Genomic DNA, 9,832 nt, shown 5'->3' on the forward strand with positions numbered 1-9,832 from the left:
GAAATATATATATATATATATATATATATATATAATATATTTGGAATGGAATATATTATATATATATATTATATTTGGAATGGAATATATTATATATATATATATATATATATATATATTTAATCTACCCTAAACAAAAGAATTCTGGGCCAGAGAAGTGAAATAAATCACCAAGTTCACACAGCTAGTTGGTAACAGAACTGAGACTAGAATACAAATCTCTCAAGGATGAATCTAAATTGCTTTAAGACAATATGCATAGTAATGTCATGTTTTCTCGGCCTTAAAAAAAAAAAATAGCTAATGATTGAGTCCATGAATTGAACTGCCTAGTCACAGAGTCCTAAATTAACTCCTTACCTTTGACAGAATGGTTAAGCTTTCCAGTTCTGGTGGGACAGTTTTATAAGGGCAGTTCCAGAGGGGAGTACTGAATGGGCCAAAGGCAAGAAATTGAGTCAACGATCTCTGGAAGTTCCTCCAATCTCTGAGTGATCTGACCCTGAGTGAATTGAATTTTATTGTAGACTGAGTGATCAGATTACCCAACTGAAATCCTGGTCTGTTACATCAAGGCTGGGGCTTACTGAATTCGGTTAACTATGGCCATTTTATTGTGGGAGTTGATGATAACTGAGTTTTGTATTACACTAAGTACATTTTTGTCCTTCTCACTCCTATATGTACTCTTAACACATATTAGGGTCTTAATTTAAACTCTGTTCATTTAAATTTATATCTCATTAAGGTAAACTTTCCAGTGAATAATTCGGAAACTCTGGATAGATTAAATTCATTAATATAATTCAAATTTAAGGCTCTAAGTGATTTTATTTGGATCAGAAATGCCTAAAGAATAAGAGTCAGATTTAATTGAGTGAGAAATGGAAAAAGGAATGAAGAATAAAGAATGGGAAAAAGAGTAGAGAGCAATGGTTTTATTATTATTATTTTTCTAAGATCTTTAATTGCAGGAAAATTACAGTAGTGCATTGGTTTTTGCATCCAACAATGAAATTCAGACATAATTATACATATATCACCTTTGTCTTGAACCTTCCTCTCCTTACCCCCCATTCCACCCTTCAAGGTCATCACAGAGCACCAGACTGGGCTCCCTATGTTTTATAGCAACTTCTAACCAGCTAGCTATTTACACACGTTATTGTATGTATGTCAATGCTATTTATGTATTCATCCCACTGTCTGTTTCCCCAACTGTGTCCACGAGTTTGCTCTCTGTATCTGTATCTTCATTCCTTTCCTGCAAATGGGTTCATCAATACAGTTTTCCAGATTCTGTATATATAAGTTAATATACAATATTTATTTTTTCTCTTTCTGACTTACTTCACTCTCTATAACAGGCTCTAGGTTCATCCACCTCACTAGAACTGACTCAAATTCATTCTTTTATATAACTAATAATATTCCATTGTATATATGTACCATGACTTCTTTATCCTTTCATCTGTCAATGGATATATAGATTGCTTCCATGTCCTAGCTATTGCAAACAGTGCTGCTATGAACACTGGGGTACATGTGTCTTTTTCAATTATGGTTTTCCCATGGTATATGCCCAGTAGTGGGATTGCTGGGCCATATGGTAGCTTTATTCCTAGTCTTTTAAGGCATATTATTGTCCATGTTGACTGTATCAATTTACTATTTGAATGTATATATACTATATCTAGACTTAGATGTGAGAATTAACTAGAATGTAGAATTTATTTTAAATATTCCCTTTGTGTTGTATCAAAGCATGAATTACAATTATCATCAATTAAAAGTGAAAGTTTAAAGTGAAGTCACTCAGTCGTGTCCCACTCTTTGTGATCCCATGGACTGTAGCCTACCAGGCTCCTCCATCCATGGAATTTCCCAGGCAAGGGTACTGGAATGGGTTGCCATTTCCTTCTCCAGATCTTCCCAACCCAGTGATCGAACCCAGGTCTCCAACACTGCTGGCAGATGCTTTACCGAATAAGCCACCAGGGAAGCCCTATCATCAATACCTAAGGGCTAATATCAGCAATAAGTAATTGCATTCCTTTGCCAAAACTCACATGTTAGTGTGTTAATGTTATAGATTGGTTTAAATTTGAATATGGAAATATATCTCTTTTATTCAACAGAGCTTCTACATTAGGCTTGTCTAGATGCTGATAGCATCAATGAACAAAAGAAAAAAAAAAAAATCCCTGCATCACAGCTTATGCTGCTAAGTCTCTTCAGTCGTGTCCGACTCTGTGCAACCCCATGGACTGCAGCCTACCAGGCTTCTCTGTCCATGGGATTCTTCAGGCAAGAACACTGGAGTGGGTTGCTATTTCCTTCTCCAGCATCACAGCTTATAGTCTTTGATAAAAAGCAGTCAAAATAATAATAATATGGATTACATAAAAAGCAATAATAAGTTATAATAAATTATACAATAATATCAGAAATTTTTGAGTTCTCTAAGAGTAAAAGAGTAGATAGGGAAGGGATCTTTGAAATCCAGGATGGGATTTGCTATTTATAAACCTGTGCTACAGAAACCCCTACAGTGTAAGTTTTGTGATTGTTCTGGTCTCTTCTATTCCTGTGTCCTGATTTTCATCAGTCATTAAAATCAGCATCCTAAATATAAACTTGTTTTCATCTGAGATACCTTGAGTAAGCTCCTGTTTCTAATCTGTAAGACATTCTCTTTCTTCCCTCCACAAGAATTTTATAAACCATCAAATGAGTAGCAAATGAACTGATCAGTAATGGCTCTCTTAAAAAAAAATTTCCAATATGCATAGAATTCAATTATTTTTAAATTTACATATGATGAAATTATGGAGAAGGCAATGGCAACCCACTCCAGCACTCTTGCATGGAAAATCCAATGGATGGAGAAGCCTGGTAGGCTACAGTCCATGGGGTCGCAAAGAGTTGGACAGGGCTGAGCAACTTCACTTCACTCACTTCATACTTTATCACTGGAGAAGGAAATGGCAACCCACCCCAGTATTTCTGCCTGGAAAATCCCGTGGACAGAGGGGCCTGGTGGGCCGTGATCCATGGGGTCGCAGAGAGTCAGACAGGACTGATATGACTAAGCACATACATGAGGAAATGGAGTTGCCATATTAGAGTTCATAAGTGATCTGAGAGAAAGCATTATTTGTTAGGCCCCATGTTAATGGTCTTTTATTGGATGACGTGTCTCCCATATTCATGGCATATTGTTTATCAGCTGAGCCACCAGGGAAGACCAAGAATACTCGAATGGGTAGCTTATCCCTTCTACAGTGGATATTTCTGACTCAGGAATTGAACCTCGTTCTCCAGCCTTGAAGGTGGATTCTTTACCAGCTGAGCTACCAGGGAAGCATTGGATGACTTACTACCTGTCAAATAAGTTTGACACAAAGTTTTTGCCTAAGAAAGTTTGACAAACTTTACATTTACTTTATTTATTTTTTTTAAATTTTATTTTATTTTTATACTTTACAATATTGTATTGGTTCTGCCATATATCGAAATGAATCTGCCACAGGCATACATGTGTTCCCCAACCTGAACCCTCCTCCCTCCTCCCTCCCCATACCATCCCTCTGGGTCGTCCCAGTGCACCAGCCCCAAGCATCCAGTATCGTGCATCAAACCTGGACTGGCGACTCATTTCATATATATTATATGTATTTCAATGCCATTCTCCCAAATCATCCCACCCTCTCCCTCTCCCACAGAGTCCAAAAGACTGTTATATACATCATTGTCTCTTTTGCTGTCTCGTATACAGGGTTATTGTTACCATCTTTCTAAATTCCATATATATGCGTTAGTATACTGTATTGGTGTTTTTCTTTCTGGCTTACTTCACTCTGTATAATAGGCTCCAGTTTCATCCACCTCATTAGAACTGATTCAAATGTTTTCTTTTTAATGGCTGTATATATTTATAATTGTTATATCTTCTTCTTGGATTGATCCTTTGATCATTATGTAGTGACTGTCTTTGTCTCTTTTCACAGCCTTTGTTTTAAAGTCCGTTGTTTATATGTACCACAGCTTTCTTATCCATTCTTCTGCTGATGGACATCTAGGCTGCTTCCATGTCCTGGCTATTATAAACAGTGCTGTGATGAACATTGGGGTACACGTGTCTTTTTAAATTCTGGTTTCCTCAGTGTGTATGCCCAGCAGTGGGATTGCTGGATCATAAGGCAGTTCTATTTCCAGGTTTTTAAGGAATCTCCACACTGTTCTCCATAGTGACTGTACTAGTTTGCATTCCCACCAACAGCGTAAGAGGGTTCCCTTTTCTCCGCAACCTCTCCAGCATTTATTGCTTGTAGACTTTTGGATTGCAGCCATTCTGAACGGATTCAAAAACAAGACCCCTACATATGCTGTCTACAAGAGACCCACCTCAAAACAGGGGACACATACAGACTGAAAGTGAAGGGCTGGAAAAAGGTTTTCCAAGCAAATAGGGACCAAAATAAAGTAGGATTAGCAATACTCATATCAGACAAAATAGACTTTAAAACAAAGGCTGTGAAAAGAGACAAAGATAGTCACTACATAATGATCAAAGGATCAATCCAAGAAGAAGATATAACAATTATAAATATATATGCACCCAACACGGGAGCACCGCAATATGTAAGGCAAATGCTAACAAGTATGAAAGGAGAAATTAACAATAACACAATAATAGTGGGAGACTTTAATACCCCACTCACACCTATGGATAGAGCAACTAGACAGAAAATTAACAAGGAAACACAAACTTTAAATGATACAATCGACCAGTTAGACCTAATTGATATCTATAGGACATTTCATCCCAAAACAATGAATTTCACCTTTTTCTTAAGCGCACATGGAACCTTCTCCAGGATAGATCACATCCTGGTTCATAAATCTAGCCTTGGTAAATTCAAAAAAAATTGAAATCATTCCAAGCATCTTTTCTGACCACAATGCAGTAAGATTAGATCTCAATAACAGAAGAAAAACTATTAAAAATCCCAACATATGGAGGCTGAACAACACGCTGCTGAATAACCAACAAATCACAGAAGAAATCAAAAAAGAAATCAAAATTTGCATAGAAACGAATGAAAATGAAAACACAACAACCCAAAACCTATGGGACACCGTAAAAGCAGTCCTAAGGGAAAAGTTCATAGCAATACAGGCATACCTCAAGAAACAAGAAAAAAGTCAAACAAATAACCTAACTCTACACCTAAAGCAACTAGAAAGGAAGAAATGAAGAACCCCAGGGTAAGCAGAAGGAAAGAAATCTTAAAAATTAGGGCAGAAATAAATGCAAAAGAAACAAAAGAGACCATAGCAAAAATCAACAAAGCCAAAAGCTGGTTCTTTGAAAGGATAAATAAAATTTACATTTACTTTAAAATTGTCTTAAAGTTTAACATTTTATTTTTCATTAGAAACAACCATTATTCTGGTCCACACTTTCTTCATGGCACTTTTAACTTCCTTATTTCTTCCTTATTGTAAATCAAAGGATTGAGCAGTGGAGTTAGGATGGTATAAAATATGGCTACCATTTTGTCAAAGGAGAAAGCAGATGGAGGTCGTGCATACACAAATATGCATGGGATGAAGAATAAAACCACAATAGCAATGTGAGATCTGCAGGTGGAGAGGGCTTTCTCTGCCCTTCAGAGCTATGGGTTCTTAGAGACAGCAGGATGACCCCATAGGAGACAAGCAACAAGGAGAAGATTAAGGTGCAGATAAACCCACTGTTGGTGACTACCAAAAGCCCAAAGATGTGAGTGTCAGTGCAGGCAAGCTCCAGCAGTGGGTACAAGTCACACATGAAGTGATTGATGATGTTGGGGCCACAGAAGGGCAGCTGGAAAGTGAAGAGAATCTGTATCATGGAATAAATGAAGCCCCCTGTCCAGGCTACTGCCATCAGAAGGACAAAAAGCCTGTGGTTCATGATAGAAGAATAGTGCAAGGGCTTCTAGATGGCCACATAGCAGTCATAGGACATGGCACTGAGGACAATCACCTCCACCCCAGCAAAGAAAGTGTTCAGCAAAGAACTGGGTCAGCCTTCAAAGGAAATGGTTTTCCTTTCATGGAGAGAGCCCACAATCATCTTTGGGGCAATGACAGAGGAGAAACATGCATCCAGGAAGGACAGAAAAGCCAGGAAGAAGAACATGGGGGAGCCCCAGAGTGCTGGGCTGCTACTGATGGTCACCACAATTAGCAAGTTGTCCCCGACAGTTACAATGTAAATGAACAAGAATACAACAAATATTGTTTTCTGCACATTTGGACTCTGTGAGAGCCCCAAGAGTACAAACTCGGTTACAAAGCTGTGGTTTTGCATGATTTCCAAGGAAAAGATGAAAGCCACCACAGTGAACATGTAGCATCTACAATGATGAGAAAGAAAAATTTGTCTCAGACTGGTTTGTACTACTATCATAATCGTTGAAAGTTGGTGCATGCATATGAAAAATTATCTTACATGCTAATGATCTTCATGTCAGTGAGAACACAAAATTAGAAATTTGTTGAATGTATGCAATGTCAGGAAGAATTGTGGTACATATAAATTATAAAATATTTTAAGATGTCAGAGCTTTGATATAGGGGAAGGGAAAGGATCCAGTTGTGGTGGAGATAAGGAACCTTTGTTATTTCAACTGCCAACTCTGATCCCATAGTAGTATTTTCCCAGCATCAATTGTTCAAAAGATTCTGAAGCCACATCAAAGTTCTGAGGAAAGGAGGAGGGCAGTTTATTAGTCATGCCTGCCACATCCCTGATCAGGTGACTTCCTTATCTACAGATAGAAGAGGAAATGTGACAAAGCTTATAGAGGTGCTTGAAAATCATGACTAATCCCTGAATTATATCTTTAAAAATCTGAACTCAGTTGAGCCCTTAATTCAATAATTCTTTATTAAAAAAAATAATAATTCTCATTGGGAAAACACCTTGCTGAAAACTAAACATTCATAACAAGTAAGTGTGTGTTGAGTTGGTATTTTTCTTAATTCATCATTTAAAAACAAGAACAGAAGTTTATACATAGAATAATATCTACCAATGAGTATGTTATAATGACTAAGTTAAATCATGCAAGGAAGCAACTCTTCAGGGTCTAGTGGGTAGAAAACAGCTCATGTTAGATCTTCTTCCCCTATCTTACCTAAAGTCTCCATTCATTGTAGAGGTTAAAACTTTCTGATTCCTCTGTTCATGTTTGAATGACGACTCTTGGTTAAGGATGCAGGACAAATGAGGTATTAATAGAATCAGAAGGTAATGGCCAAGTTACTTACAGATACAGATAAGCAATAACTGCATAGGTAAGGGATAGAAACAAGATGCTGAATATAGTAGAGTTTGAATGCTTTATTATTATTTTTTTTTTTTTACTAATGATTTATATAATGTAGCCCAATCTGATCAAGATCCAAGTTATCTGTTTCAAATTTATATGACTTTATTGTATCCCTCTGGAGTAGGAAATGACAACATGCTACAGTATTCTTGCCTGGAAAATTCCATGGACAGAGGAGCCTAGTAGTCTCCAGTCCCTGGGGTCGCAAAGTGTTGGACACCATTGACTGATGACTACACACTCATGCACATTGTAATATAGGGATGATCATGACTAACCTCCCTACTCATTTCACAGAATTATAATGAAGGTCAAATTGGAAAATGTGAAAATGTTGCTCATGGTAAAATGCCCTTACCAATTTTAGCTTCTATTCTCTCATTTAAAAAGCCAGACAACTTACCCACAGGAAGTTTTCATGAGACATTCAGATTATTACTCCACATTTTTGACTTCATTTTCCATAACAACATACAGCTGTGAAGGATTGTGTCCTCAACTGTACATATAACAGAAATTTATCAGTCAAATGACATGTGAGTGTGTGTGTGTATTAAAGAGGAGAATAAGGCAAAAATTAAACTTATCATGAGAAATAAAAGTAAGCTGATTTTTGTGACTGTCACTTACAGCTAACAAAAGCAATTTATAATATTAGAAAGACACAGGTTTGTTTTTTTTTAACTTTACAATATTGTATTGGTTTAGCCATATATCAAAATGAATCCACCACAGGTATACATGTGTTCACCATCCTGGACCCTCCTCCCTCCTCCCTCCCCATACCATCCCTCTGGGTCATCCCAGTGCACCAGCCCCAAGCATCCAGTATCGTGCATCAAACCTGGACTGGCGACTCGTTTCATGTATAATATTATACGTGTTTCAATGTCATTCTCCCAAATCATCCCACCCTTTCCCTCTCCCACAGAGTCTAAAAGACTGTTCTATTCATCAGTGTCTCTTTTGCTGTCTCATATACAGGGTTATTGTTACCACGTGTACCCCAATGTTCATCGCAGCACTGTTTATAATAGCCAGGACATGGAAGCAACCTAGATGTCCATCAGCAGATGAATGGATAAGAAAGCTATGGTACATATACACAATGGAGTATTACTCAGCCATTAAAAAGAATACATTTGAATCAGTTCTAATGAGGTGGATGAAACTGGAGCCTATTATACAGAGTGAAGTAAGCCAGAAAGAAAAACACCAATACAGTATACTAACACATATATATGGAATTTAGAAAGAAAGACAGTTTTATGTTAACTAACATTTGTCTTTTGACTTACTTTGAAATGTATTTCCATTGTGTTTTCAGCACAATAGACACTCTGAAAGTGTCTGCACTATGAACTTCATACCCAGTTACATGTTGTCACTGTGGATAGAAAAGTATAAAAAAACCATGTAAGATCATCAGATCAGTCAATAACAATTTATTAGAATTTGTATCCTCCTTTTGTGTGAAAACTGTACAAATTTAATTATGTTGGGGCTTGTCTTGAATTGGTTCATAGTTCTTTTCAGGTTTACTAATCCTTCTACTTTTCTTTCTATTCACTCTATCAATTTTTGAGAGTTTAATATTGAAACTCCAATTTATATACTTAAAAAATTGTAATATATAGTGGAACTATATGTAACTTTATACTGTATTTTCCAAGTTGCCTGTAAGTGTGTTATCATAATTTCATAATTTAAAAAAGAAAAACAAAAGCATTTAAAAAATAATTAAAATAAAAAAAAATCTAGGATTATGGCCTTAAAAGAAAAAGTATATAGTCAACATATGACTTAGCAATTATCCTTGGATAATTGCTTATCCTTGGATGAAGGCAAGAGACACAGTGAAATTAAATGAGGAAGAATGTCAGCTCCAGATTCATACTAAACTAGGTTCAAATCTAGGCTCCTCTGTTTAGTTGTATTATGTGATGGGGAAAAGCAACCTAAAAATCTAAGGCTTGGATGCTACCTCTGCAACAAAATATAGTTAAAACAGCTATTGATAAGGTTCTTGTGAGGATCTGATAAGGCAATACTGATAAAAACATTTACACAGTTAAAAACACAGAAGAAAATCACAGTAAATGATAAGAACAAGTCCTCAGAGCCATTGGCAAAAGTAGAAATGACAGTTTTTATTTCTAATTCCTGCTTTATTGTGATCAAAGATGGGAAGTATTTTTACCCATGTTTTTACTTATTCACAAATATAAAATATTTTACTGGTTATAGTGCAGATATGTTTAAATGCTTAAACTTTTAATCAAGAAAGAAGATTCATTTATTTATCAATTCATTCATCCTTCCAATAAATTTACAGAGTATTTACTATGTGTTATGCACTATTTCAGATATTGGAGTACACTTTTAAATATTCATAATACTCTTTGAATTAATTATTGTGACTTTCAAACCCACATATCTCTATTTCT

General features: G+C 36.2%; 1 pseudogene; it reads right to left on the reverse strand.

The window, feature by feature from the left end:
• Nucleotides 1–5,412: 5,412 nt before the first annotated feature.
• LOC102396214 lies at nt 5,413–6,361 on the reverse strand (annotated as a pseudogene).
• Nucleotides 6,362–9,832: the final 3,471 nt, after the last annotated feature.

This window comes from Bubalus bubalis, chromosome 16, assembly GCF_019923935.1.
Source record: "Bubalus bubalis isolate 160015118507 breed Murrah chromosome 16, NDDB_SH_1, whole genome shotgun sequence".
In the NCBI taxonomy this organism is placed as follows: domain Eukaryota; kingdom Metazoa; phylum Chordata; class Mammalia; order Artiodactyla; family Bovidae; genus Bubalus; species Bubalus bubalis.